The 14,593-nt window shown below is 43.1% G+C and overlaps 1 pseudogene; it reads right to left on the reverse strand.

Moving 5' to 3' along the window:
- Positions 1 to 10,013: 10,013 nt before the first annotated feature.
- LOC119352445 lies at positions 10,014 to 11,590 on the reverse strand (annotated as a pseudogene).
- Between the last annotated feature and the right edge of the window lie 3,003 nt (positions 11,591 to 14,593).

Raw genomic sequence — 14,593 nt, forward strand, 5'->3', positions numbered from 1 at the left:
AGCTTATGATGTGTATTACCGAGACGGCCCACAGATACCTCTCCGATACTCAGAGTGACAAATCCTAATCTCGATCTATGCCAACTCAACAAACACCTTCGAAGATACCTGTAGAGCATCTTTATAATCACCGAATTACGTTGTGATGTTTGATAGCACACAAGGCATTCCTCCAGTATGCGGGAGTTGCATAATCTCATAGTCGAAGGAATATGTATTTGACATGAAGAAAGCAATAGCAATAAAACTGAAGGATCATTATGCTAAGCTAACGGGTGGGTCTTGTCCATCACATCATTCTCCTAATGATGTGATCCCGTTATCAAATGACAACACATGTCCATGGTTAGGAAACCATAACCATCTTTGATCAACGAACTAGTCAAGTAGAGGCTCACTAGGGACACGGTGTTTGTTTATGTATTCACACATGTATTTAGGTTTCCGATCAATACAATTCTAGCATGAATAATAAACCTTTATCATGTATAAGGAAATATAATATAACAGCTTTATTATTGCCTCTAGGGCATATTTCCTTCAGTCTCCCACTTGCACTAGAGTCAATAATCTAGATCACATTGTAATGAATCTAACACCCATGGAGTCTTGGTGTTGATCATGTTTTGCTCGTGGAAGAGGCTTAGTCAACGGGTCTTCTACATTCAGATCCGTATGTATCTTGCAAATTTCTATGTCTCCATCCTTGACTTGTTCACAAATGGAGTTGAAGCGTCTCTTGATGTGTTTGGTTCTCTTGTGAAACCTAGATTCCTTCACCAAGGCAATTTCTCCAGTGTTGTCACAAAAGATTTTCATTGGACCCGATGCACTAGGTATTACACCCAGATCGGATATGAAATCCTTCATCCAGACTCCTTCATTTGTTGCTTCCGAAGCAACTATGTACTCCGCTTCACACGTAGATCCCACCGCGATGCTCTACTTGGAACTGCACCAACTGACAGCTCCACCATTCAATAGAAATATGTATCCAGTTTGTGACTTAGAATCATCCGAATCAGTGTCAAAGCTATCATCGACGTAACCATTTACGACGAGTTCTTTGTCACCTCCATAAACGAGAAACATATCCTTAGTCATTTTCGGGTACTTCAGGATGTTCTTGACCGTTGTCCAGTGATCCACTCTTGGATTACTTTGGTACCTCCCTGCCAAACTTATAGCAAGGCACACATCAGGTCTGGTACACAGCATAGCATACATGATAGAACCTATGGCTGAGGCATAGGGAATGACTTTCATTTTCTCTCTATCTTCTAGAGTGGTCGAGCTTTGAGTCTAACTCAACTTCACACCTTATAACACAGGCAAGTACCCTTTCTTTGACTGATCCATTTTGAACTTCTTCAAAACTTTATCAAGGTATGTGCTTTGTGAAAGTCCTATTAAGCGTCTCGATCTATGCCTATTGATCTTGATGCCTAATATATAAGCAGCTTCACCGAGGTCTTCGTTGAAAAAAATCTTATTCAAGTATCTTTTTATGTCATCCAGAAATTCTATACCATTTCCAATCAACAATATGTCATCCACATATAATATTAGAAATGCTACAGAGCTCCCACTCACTTTCTTGCAAATACAGGCTTCTCCGAAAGTCTGTATAAAACCATATGCTTTGATCACCTCATCAAAGCATATATTCCAACTTCGAGATGCTTGCACCAGTCCATAGATGGATCGCTAGAGCTTGCACACTTTGTTAGCACCTTTAGGATCGACAAAACCTTCTGGTTGCATCATATACCATTCTTCTTTAAGAAATCTACTAAGGAACGCAATTTTGACGTCCTTTTGCCAGATTTCATAATCATAAAATGCGGCAATTGCTAACATGATTCGAACGAACTTAAACATCGCTACGGGTGAGAAAGTCTCATCGTAGTCAACCTCTTGGACTTGTCGAAAACCTTTTGCGACAAGTCGAGCTTTGTAGACAGTAACATTACCATCAACGTCAGTCTTCTTCTTGAAGATCCATTTATTCTCTATGGCTTGCCGATCATCGGGCAAGTCCACACTTTGTTCTGTTGGAATCTGGGCTCATCATAGCTTCTTCATAGTTCGTAGGTTCACCATGGTCTAATAACATGACTTCCAGAATAGGATTACCATACCACTCTGGTGCGGATCGTACTCTGGTTGACCTACGAGGTTCAGTAGCAACTTGATCTGAAGTTTCATGATCATTATCATTTGCTTCCTCTCTAGTTGGTGTAGGCATCACGGGAACGGATTTCTCAGATGTGCTACTTTCCAATTCGAGAGAAGGTACAATTACCTCATCAAGTTCTACTTTCCTCCCACTCACTTCTTTTGAGAGAAACTCCTTCTCTAGAAAGGTTCCATTCTTGGCAACAAAGATCTTTCCTTCGGATCTATTGTAGAAGGTGTACCCAATTGTTTCCTTAGGGTATCCTATGAAGACGCACTTTTCCGATTTGGATTCGAGCTTATCAGGCTGAAGCCTTTTGATATAAGTGTCGCAACCCCAAATTTTGAGAAACGACAGCTTAGGTTTCTTGCCAAACCACAGTTCATATGGTGTCGTCTCAACGGATTTTGATGGTGTCCTATTTAACGTGAATGCGACTGTCTCTAATGCATAACCCCAAAACGATAGTGGTAAATCGGTAAGAGACATCATAGAACACACCATATCTAATAAAGTGCGGTTACGATGTTCGGACACACCATTACGATGTGGTGTTCCAGGTGACATGAGTTGTCAAACTATTCCACATTGTTTTAAATGAAGGCCAATCTCATAACTCAAATATTCGCCTCCGCGATCAGATAGTAGAAATTTTATTTTCTTGTTACGATGATTCTCCACTTCATTCTGAAATTCTTTGAACTTTTCAAATGTTTCAGACTTGTGTTTCATTAAGTAGATATACCCATATCTGCTCAAATCATCTGTGAAGGTCAGAAAATAACTATACCTGCCGCGTGCCTGAACACTCATCGGACCGCATACATCGGTATGTATTATTTCTAATAAGTCATTGGCTTACTCCATTGTTCGGAGTTTTAGTCATCTTGTCCATGAGACATGGTTCGCAAGTATCAAATGATTCATAATCAAGTGATTCCAAAAGCCCATCTGCATGGAGTTTCTTCATGCGCTTTACACCAATATGACCTAAACGGCAGTGCCACAAATATGTTGCATTATCATTATCAACTTTGCATCTTTTGGCAACAATATTATGAATATGTCTCACTACAATCGAGATTCAACAAGAATAGACTACTCTTCAAGGGTGCATGACCATAAAAGATATTATTCATATAAATAGAACAACCATTATTCTCTAACTTCAATGAATAACCGTATCTCAATAATGAAGATCCAGATATAATGTTCAGGCTCAACGCAGGCACCAAATAACAATTATTCAGGTCTAAAACTTATCCCGAAGGTAGATGTAGAGGTAGTGTGTCGACGGCGATCACATCGACCTTGGAACCATTTCCGACGCGCATCATCACCTCGTCCTTAGCCAATCTTTGTTTAATTTATAGCTCTTGTTTCGAGTTACAAATATGAGCAACCGAACTCGTATCAAATACCCAGGCGCTACTACGAGCATTAGTAAGGTACACATCAATAAAATGTATATCAAATATACCTTTGTTCACTTTTCCATCCTTCTTATCCACCAAATACTTGGGGCAGTTCCGCTTCCAGTGACCAGTCCCTTTGCAGTAGAAGCACTCAGTTTCAGGCTTGGGTCCAGCTTTGGGCTTCTTCCCGGGAGTGGCAACTAGCTTGCTATTCTTCTTGAAGTTCCCTTTCTTTCCCTTGCTTTTTTTGTTGAAACTAGTGGTCTTGTTAACCATCAACACTTGATGCTCCTTCTTGATTTCTACCTCCGCGGCCTTAAGCATTGCGAAGAGCTCAAGAATTGTTTTGTTCATCCCTTACATATTATAGTTCATCATGAAGCCTTTGTAGCTTGGTGGCAGTGATTGAAGAACTATGTCAATGACACAATCAACTAGAAGATCAACTCCCAGCTGAGTCAAGTGATTATAATACCCAGACATTTTGAGTATGTGTTCACTGACAGAACTATTCTCCTCCATCTTGCGGCTATAGAACTTGTTGGAGACTTCATATCTCTCAACTCGGGCATTTGCTTGAAATATTAACTTCAACTCTTGAAACATCTCATATGCTCCATGACGTTTAAAACGTCTTTGAAGTCTCAGTTCTAAGCCGTAAAGCATGGCACACTAAACTATAGAGTAGTCAACAGACCGCGTTTGCCACACGTTCACAACGTCTAGATTAGCGGGAGGGGGTGAGACGTCCATTTTGCATCATGTTTACCTACTGTTATTTATGTTTTTATCTATAATAATGCTTTTTGGAGTACATACAAAGAGGGAGGATTCCGACAGCTGGAAATCTAGACCTAGAAAAGCTACGTCAGACTACCTATTCTGCACAACTCCAAATGAGCTGAAAGTTCACGAGGAATTTTTATGGAATAAATAAGAGATACTGGAGGAAATAACTACCGGATGGGGGCCACCTGGTGAGCACAAGACACCAGGGCGCGCCTGGCCCCCAGGCGCGCCCTGGTGCATTGTGCTCAGCCCAGCCCACCTCTGGTGCCCCTCTTCTGGTATATAAGTCATTTTGACCTAGAAAAAATAAGGAGAGGACTTCCGGGATGAAACGCCACCGTCTCGAGGCGAAACTTGGGCAGGAGCACTTTTGCCCTCCGGCGGAGCGATTCTGTCGGGGGAAGTTCCCTCCCGGAGGGGGAAATCATCGCCATCATCATCACCAACAACTCTCCTATCTTGGGGAGGGCAATCTCCATCAACATCTTCAACAACACCATCTACTCTCAAACCCTAGTTCATCTCATGTGTTCAATCTTTGTATCAAAACTATAGATTGGTACTTGTGGGTGACTAGTAGTGTTGATTACATCTTGTAGTTGATTACTATATGGTTTATTTGGTGGAAGATTATATGTTCAGATCCAATATGCTATTTAATACCCCTCTAATCTTGAGCATGATTATCATTTGTGAGTAGTTACTTTTGTTCTTGAGGTCATGGGAGAAATCTTGTTGTAAGTAATCATGTAAACTTGATATGTGTTCGATATTTTGATAGTATGTATGTTGTGATTCCCTTAGTGGTGTAATGTCAACATAGACTACATGAAACTTCACCATATTTGGGCCTAAGGGAATGCACTGTGGATTAGTTATTAGATGATGGGTTGTGAGAGTGACAGAATCTTAAACCCAAGTTTATGCGCTATTCCGTAAGGGACCGATTGGATCCAAAAGTTTAATGCTATGGTTAGAATTTATTCTTAATACTTTTCTCGTAGTTGCGGATGCTTGCGAGGGGGTTAATCATAAGTAGGAGGTTTGTTCAAGTAAGAACAGCACCTAAGCACCGATCCACCCATATATCAAATTATCAATGTAGCGAACACAAATAGAATCAACATGATAAAAGTGACTAGATGAAATTCCTATGTACCCTCAAGAACACTTTGCTTATTATAAGAGACCGTTTTGGCCTGTCCTTTGCCTCAAAAGGATTGGGCTACCTTGCTGCACTTTTGTTACTATTATCATTACTTGCTCGTTACAAATTATCTTGCTATCAAACTACTCTGTTACTTACAATTTCAGCACTTGCAGACATTACCTTGCTGAAAACCACTTGTCATTTCCTTCTGCTCCTCGTTGGGTTCGACACTCTTACTTATCAAAAAGGCTACAATTGATCCCATATACTTGTGGGTCATCATGGCTTTTTTCTGGCGCCGTTGCCGGTGAGTGAAGCGCTCTAGGTAAGTGGAAATTGGTAAGGAAAAATTATTACTACGTGCTGAAATTTATTGCCGCTTGTTACTATGGAGAACAATCCTTCGAGGGGTTTGTTCGGGGTATCTTCACCTCAACCAGAACCACAATTAGTTGCACCTCAACCTGCTGCACCTACTGAATATTTAATATGAAATTCCTTTGGGTATGATAGAACAACTGCTAGCTAATCCTTATGCAGGAGATGGAACCAAACATCCTGATATGCACTTGATATATGTGGAAGAAATTTGTGGATTATTTAAGCTTGCAGGTTCACCCGGAGATGAAACTAAGAAGAAGGTTTTCCCTTTATCTTTGAAGGGAAAAGCATTGGCATGGTATAGGCACTACAAAAAAATACACTTCCGTGATGATACGTGTTTGTCACAGTAGGTCACGTTTTCTGTCATGCATGTACATCCATGACGATTTTATGACAGAATCAACATAGTCATACTTGTGATGTCGTAGAAGTGTTCCATGACATTACCAAAATTATCATCACGGAAGTGTCCACTTCCATGACTATAAATCACGCGTCACAGAAGTGCTTTCTTCAAGGGTGACCGACACGTGGCATCCACCGTAACGGGTCGCTGTTAAGCTATCGGGTTCCAGTTTGGATCCAATAACCCTTTAACAGCCCGGACCAATGGGGATTTTCCACGTGTAAAATTCTCAATGGCCAGAGTAACCACTTGTCGGCTCACCATTGGGACAGATGTCATCCACTCATTGGACCGTAGGCGCCTATGATTCATCGACACGTGGCATGGCCCAATAGAGGACAATTCCAGTGAAAAGGCCGGCCCGTTTTACTTGGACAAAAGGTAGCCGGTCGGCCTATGGAAAGCCTGTTAATGGCCTGTTCGAATATAGCCCATCTATAGCCCTCTAACTCATGGCGTACCGGAATTTGGCCCAGTACCATCATCTGGGCCGTCCAATATGATACCAGCCCATTGTAACTTCCGGCCCATGTGTGGCACATGATGTCTTTCGGCCCATAGGAGGCCCTTTGTAACTCTGGGCCCATTAAAGGCCCGAGATGAAACCGGCCCATAATGAACAGTGTATCGCTTTATACCCATTAACGGCCCATTATTCCGCCGGCCATTTCCAGCCCATGTTAAGTTTCGGCCTTCTAAGGGCCCATTTATTCTTGGGCTCATTTCTAGAATTCGGTTAGTTACGGTCCGTTACTGGCCTATTCCGTTTGTGAGCCAAATTCAGCCCGTGGTTACATTTGGCCCATTTGTGGCCCGTTAACCCGTTGGGCTGTTTTCATAGCGTTATCAAATACGGCCTATTAACTGTCCTTTATGATCCACGAATAGTACGGTCCATGTTTGCCGAAATGATTATACGCCTTGTAGAAGGCCCCTGGATCCTACGGGCCGTAGAAGGCCCATGGATCATACGGCCCGTAGAAGGCCCATGAATCCTCTGGCCCGTAGAAGGCCCATGGATCATATGGCCCGTAGAAGGCCCATGGATCCTATGGCCCGCAGGAGGCCCATGGTTACAACAGTCCGTGTGCTTCCATGGTTATTGTGGCCTAGTTACCAAAAATAGGTTATGTGGCCACTAGAAAAACGCAGAAAAAGAACTGCAGTGACTACAAGCAAACAACTAAAAAGGACAATAAGGAAATAAATAAGCAAGCAACTAACGCTAGGCTATTACGGCTATTACACATATTACATCCACTAGGCATCAAAGTTCGCCACCAGTGCAAATATAGGGAACAAAGCAACATATTACATACACTTGCCGTCTAAATTGGTCACCAGTGCAAATAAACACGGCAGCAAAACAAGTCCATAACTGGAAAAACTTCAGAAGAGCTCAAGAAACGTTATCCTGGGTATCCACCATGCTAGCAATAAGATTAGCAAGCTTATTAGCTTTGTCCTGTTTGGCGCTAAAATCCTCCAACGCTTGCTGTTGCACCAGAAAGTATGCATCTGAATGCTCCAGGGACTTCCGCAGTCCTTCCGCTTCTTGTCACAGCACAACTGATTGATGTCTTTCAGCCTGTAGTTGAGACTCAAGAAACCAAACTGATTCAGACAATGAGTTTGAATAGCTTGTGTCAGCGATAGTGGCTAGTAAATCGAACACTAAACCAAGATAGGACTTTGGGGTTGTCTCACTATCTTCAAGATAGTTTTCCTTAGATGTTTTATCAGCTTTGTCGGAGACCAACAAGGATGTCTCACTATCCTAAACCTTATCTGCATTACTTCCTTTACCATTGATTAATAAGGCACTCTTCCCCAATATTCAGTCGGCATTCTAAAAGAAGAAACAAGCAGACACATAACAGGTTTAGCATGTACTTGTATATGAAACTCATTTAGGTGAACCAGTTCATTAGTAAGGTGGACAAGATTAAACTACCAAGTCTTCTATTGCCAAGTAGTACATTATAAAAGCATCAAACAAACATATATCTATGTCCTATGGTCACTTCATTGTCTTGCCAAATCAAAATAGAGACACGGTTCAAATCATATCAGTTCAAGAGAAAGTAGCACTGAAAGAATACAAAGTGTGGGAAACTACACGGCACAACAAGATTTCAGATGGGTACCATGGGTCTACATGTACAACAACACTATTTGCTCTGTTGTGATGCTAGCACTACTAGGAAAAAGGCTACTAGCAGTGCGGGTAAAATGGCTACTAGTAGCACGGGTACCCGCGCTACTAGTATCGTGCTACAGCTAATAGTTAGTAGTAGCGCGGGTGAAACCCACGCTACTACTAACATTTTGAAATAGTAGTAGCGCCTCAGGTTTTTCCCATGCTACTACTAAAAAGTTAGTAGTAGCCTGGATGCAAACCCACGCTACTACTAACGAAGTAGTAGTAGCGCGTCTGGTGTTTTCCCACGCTACTACTAACTAATTAGGAATTAAAAAAATAAAATCCACCAATTCCATTCTATGCATACAATTCCAACTAAAACAAACACATATTTGCAATAAACCAACAACATTACACATCATTACTAATCCAAGATTTATAATAAACCAACGGCATTAGAGCACATCCTGTAAGAGCATACATATTGTCATGGCTTTTCATGCCTTCAATTAAAACACCTACACTTCTTGAAGTCACTTACTCCTAGCTAGTGCAAACATAGTTACAAGCAAACCAAAATGCATAAAAACACCAAACAGTGGCATCCTATCTCTCCAAATGATCCGCTCCCTCTGCATCCTTGCAAGCATCTTCACGATAAGCAAATCCATAGGAAAAAAGTCAACTTAGCATGTACTCCCTCTGTCAACTATCCAGAGTAGATTTTACCCATTGCCATGGCCATGTTCAAGTAACACTAAATTAAGAATATTTATACTCTAAATACAGGAGGCATCGGACAGAAAACAAAAGATGAGCAATATCATATGAGAAAAACAAAAGATTAGCATGTACTTCCCTTTTATTAGTTTCAGAACGGGGCAAGCAACCAGAAAATATCCATACATCAATGTGTGGCTCTGCCAACCCAATGCAACCCACCCACAGAGCAATTCAAAGTTTTTGTAGCTTACAGATTAAACCTAGGGATCAAAGGAAATAGACACATTCAGAATGCTAGGTACTTGTGGGGTCAGCACTAGAACTTTTCACACTTATTTTTCGCAAAAAACATAGGAGGTTTGCTGTACTGAATTAGGAAACAGTGACAATGGCGGGGTGAATAATTTATTTTGTGCATATACAAGGATGAAATCGTGAGGTACTAGCACAGACAAAGCACTCACTAGTTTACCAATACAGGGCTACATTACTGCTCGAAATGAAGAGGCTTTGCTGCTAGAATTGAACGCGAAGGTAGCAACAAATTAAATGCCTAAGCGCCAAGCTCCAGCTCTACATTTCTACATGTTGTTGAGCTGGAAGAGTCACACCATATCATATCAGCGACTAATACTTAAATCACCGTGAGCACGTCTCCAGTACTTCTAGAGCTGTGCACAGAACCAATAGACTCAGACCAGCCTTATCCCCATCAAATAGCAGGCAATTGCAATCCAATCGACGGCCAAAATGCCGGAACAAAAAAGTAAGTCGATTGACGGTGTCAAGGTAGGGGCAGTCCCGACACAGCTCGACCTGCCTGGGCCGCCTCTCCGGAGTTCTTAGCTTCTATTTTTCTTCTTTGAAGTTCTTAGCTTCACATGAAGTGTGTTCAAGAGCCATGACATAAACTCTACTGGATCAGATTGTACACCAATCTGAAACTTCTTCTCACTAGCCTTCATAACAGCTTGAAGGAACTCATGTGGACTAACTTGTCCCTTGAAGTTCCTAGCATGCCAAATCTTCCGAGTTAGTTCTCCAAACCAATGAACTAGTGGGGATTTGCTATGCTGATAATTTTCAGGTATAAGAAAGAAATTTCTCGAAGGGGTAATCCTCATCAGTGATTGTATTATGACGTTCACAAAGTCAGTCTCCTTAATGTTGTTAAGACCAACCTGCAGATTTAATCAGAAAAGTGATTAATAACATATGATAAAAGGCATGAATATTTAGCTCTCAAATCACAAGAGCCTAAATGCTTGCAGGTTTCCATCTACAATCAAGGGAATAAAGACAATCTAAACCAGTCCTTAAGTCATATAGTGGCATTCATATAGCATGACTGGGTGGTAAAGTGATGTACAATCAAAACGCAAAAAAGGAGAGCTCGTGACCAAACTATATCTTCGGGCTTCATTGGCATCGTTATGGCTTCTTCAAACAAGTGCTTTTATTAGCTATTTCAAAAAATACTTACTTTTTTTGCTAGGACGGGTAAATATTCCCTTAACTGGAAGGATTCCACAGCACAGCACAAGACAACACAACAAGAGAAAACAAGCCTTTAGAGAGTTCCATAGATACATACCATTCCAGGTAAATAATTGGAGCCATCCAGAGCTCTGACCATTGCTTGTTCTTGTCCAGAATTTTAACCTGCTCTCTTGCAAACCTACCAAACCATACCAATCAATAAAATGCAGAACTGATTACTGGAGTCAACAAAGGCGACAATAGATTAATGTCAAAAACAACGAATGATCATCTTGGATTAAGAACATGTTGAATATCTTCTAGTGATGGATCAATTATCTCATATCCACGAGGAAGACAGTAAACTTTCTCAGTCTAAAGGTTAATGAAGACATGGTGGCCTGCCTCAAGACTTTGGGTATACGCATGCGATTTCAAGGTTAATGAAGACATGGTTGTGCTGGATTAGGAGACACCGAAACAGTGACAATAGCGGGTGAATAGAACTGGCAAGCAGGCTCAGACCAACCTTATCCCCATCCTACAGAGGGAAATTGCAACCTAATCAACATGTAAAATGCCAGTACCAAAGGATTTCATACTCGTCGATTGACGGTGTCGAGGTAGGGGCAGTCCCGGCGCAGCTCGACCTGCCTGGGCCGCCTCTCCGGAGCCCTCCTCTGATCCTCCTCCTCATCCTCATCGTCTTCCTCCTCCTCCTCCCGGGGCCGGCCGTTCGCGTGCCCCCTCGGGGCCCCGCGCTCCTCCTCCTTGTCTGCGTAGTTGGCGAGCCCCAGCAGCAAGGCGCTCTCCGACTCGTCGGCCGTGCGCGGGCGCTTCTCGTCGGCGGCTGCGGGCTCCTCCCCTCCTCACGCTCGCGCTTCCGCCCGGGGGACTAGTGCTCCTCCTCGTCCGCGCCCATCACCGGCCGCCGGGAGGAAGGAGGAGAGAGAAGGGGTGGGCGGAGGAGGAAGGGGAAGGGAAGGGGAGGTGGAGGTGGTGGGGTGTTGCGCGTGGTCGGTGCTCGCCGGAACCTGCCGGTGCGGATGGGCACGGCGGCGAGGAGATCGTGGGGAGAGGAGCCGGGGTGGGGTGGACCGAGGAGATCGTGCGGAGTTCGTGAGAGAGGTTTTTTTAGACAGACGGGGGTGGGTGGTGTGGGACGGTTGGTGGGGTGGGAGTGTGGATTGGGACGGGGGTGGACACACTTAGTAGCGTGGGGGTCTTGCCTGCGCTACTACTACTTATTTAGTAGTAGCGCCGGTTTTATACCCCTCGCTACTACTATGGCCTATCTCGGGGGCATTGTTGGAGACTATTTAGTAGCAGCGCGGGTTTATACCCCTCGCTACTACTATCAACTTAGTAGTAGCGCGGTTTTTATACCCCTCTCTACTACTAATTAGCAGTAGCGCCCATTTTTAAACCGTGCTACTGATAAACTTCTGTGTATAAGGTTTTCCCTAGTAGTGTAGTAATGTGCATGATATGAGAAGTCAACTGTATACACAATTGAAATTGAGATCAACAGAGCTATTTATAAGAGCAAACCTGTTAAAGAAACATGAGTAAACATACCTGTTGTGCCATTGGAGTTTCGATTGGATCCTTCATTTTAAAAATAAGTTTGTATGAGTAAATACAGTGATACAAGAGCAAAGCAGTATGCACGATAGTGAAGGAAATATGCCCTAGAGGCAATATTAAAGTTATTATTTATTTCCTTGAATTCATGATAAATGTTTATTATTCATGCTAGAATTGTATTAACCGGAAACATAGATCATGTGTGAATACATAGACAAACAGAGTGTCCCTAGTATGCCTCTACTTGACTAGCTTGTTTATCAAAGATGGTTATGTTTCCTAGCCATAGACATGTGTTGTCATTTGATGAACGAGATCACATCATTAGGAGAATGATATGATGGACTAGACCCATTTGTTAGCTTAGCATTATGATCGTTACTGTTTTATTGCTACTCCTTTCTTCATGACTTATACATGTTCCTCAGACTATGAGATTGTGCAACTCCCGAATATCCGGAAGAACACTTTGTGTGCAATCAAATGTCACAACGTAACTGGGTGATTATAAAGATGCTCTACAGGTGTTTCCGAAGGTGTTTGTTGGGTTGGCATATATCGAGATTAGGATTTGTCACTCCGTGTTTTGGAGAGGTATCTCTGGGCCCTCTCAGTAATACTCATCACTCCAAGCCTTGCAAGCAATGTAACTAATGAGTTAGTTGCAGGATGAAGTATTACGGAACGAGTAAAGAGACTTTCCGGTAATGAGATTGAACTAGGTATAAGGATACCAACGATCAAATCTCGGGCAAGTAACATACCGATGACACAGGGAACAACGTATGTTGTTATGCGGTTTGACCGATAAAGATCTTCATAGAATATGTAGGAGCCAATATGAGCATCTAGGTTCCGCTATTTTTTATTGACCGGAGATTGTCTCAGGTCATGTCTACATAGTTCTCGAACCCGTACGGTCCACACGCTTAACGTTCAATGACGATTTGTATTAAAGAGTTATGTGATTTGATGACCGAAGATTGTTCGGAGTCCCGGATGAGACTGTGGACATGACGAGGAGTCTCGAAATGGTTTAGACATAAAGATCGATATATTGGAAGGCTATATTCGGACATCGGAAAGGTTCCGAGTGATTCGGGTATTTTTCGGAGCACCTGGGAGATACGGGAATACGGGGAAAGAAATATTGGGCCTCATGGGCCAAGTGGTGGAAGAGAGGAGGCAGGGCAAGGCAGGGCGCGCGGCCCCCCTAGCCCAAACCGAATTGGACTAGGGGGCCGGGCCCCCTTTCCTTTCTCTCCTCCCTCTCCTTCCTTCTTCCCTCCTTCCCTTTGGTGGACTCCTACTAGGACTTGGAGTCCTAGTAGGACTCGACACTTGGCGCGCCCATAGGGGCCGGCCGGCCTCCCCTCCTCTCCTCCTTTATATACTGAGGCAAGGGGCACCCCATAGAAACACAAGTTGATTTCTTAGCCATGTGCAGTGCCCCCTTCCACAGATACATACCTCGGTCATTTCGTCGTAGTGCTTAGGTGAAGCCCTGCGCCGGTAACTTCATCATCACCGTCGCCACGCCGTCATGCTGACAGAACTCTCCCTCGACCTCAACTGGATCAAGAGTTCGTGGGACGTCATCGAGCTGAACATGTGCTGAACTCGGAAGTGCCGTGCGTTCGGTACTTGGATCGGTCGGATTGTGAAGACGTATGACTACATCAACCACGTTGTCATAACGCTTCCGCTATCGGTCTACGAGGGTCCGTAGACAACACTCTGCCCGCTCGTTGCTATGCATCACCATGATAGATCTTGCGTGTCCGTAAGAATTTTTTTGAAATTACTGCGTTCCCCAGCAGTGGCATCCGAGCCAGGTCTATGCGTAGATGTTATATGCACGAGTAGAACAGAAAGTAGTTGTGACCGTGGGTGTATACATATTTCTTGCCGTTACTAGTTGTTACTTGGTTCAGCGGTATTGTGATATGAAGCGGCCCGGACCGACATTACGCGTACGCTTACGCGAGATTGGTTTCACTGCTGCGAGAACTCGTTGCTTAAAGGTGACTAGCGGGTGTCTGTCTCTCTCACTTTAGTTAAACCGGTTTCAATGAAGAGGGTTCTTTTAGAAGATCAAAAGGCAATCACTACACCATGTTGTGGTTTTGCGTAAGTAAGAATCGGTTCTTCTAAACCCGTAGCAGCCACGTAAAACTTGCAACAACAAAGTAGAGGACGTCTAACTTGGTTTTGTAGGGTATGTTGTGATGTGATATGGTCAAGATGTGATGAGATATAAATTGTTGTATGAGATGATCATGTTTTTCATAAAGTTATCGGCAACTGGCAGAAGCCTTATGGTTGTCTCTTTATTGCA

This window comes from Triticum dicoccoides, chromosome 2A (assembly GCF_002162155.2).
Source record: "Triticum dicoccoides isolate Atlit2015 ecotype Zavitan chromosome 2A, WEW_v2.0, whole genome shotgun sequence".
NCBI lineage: Eukaryota > Viridiplantae > Streptophyta > Magnoliopsida > Poales > Poaceae > Triticum > Triticum dicoccoides.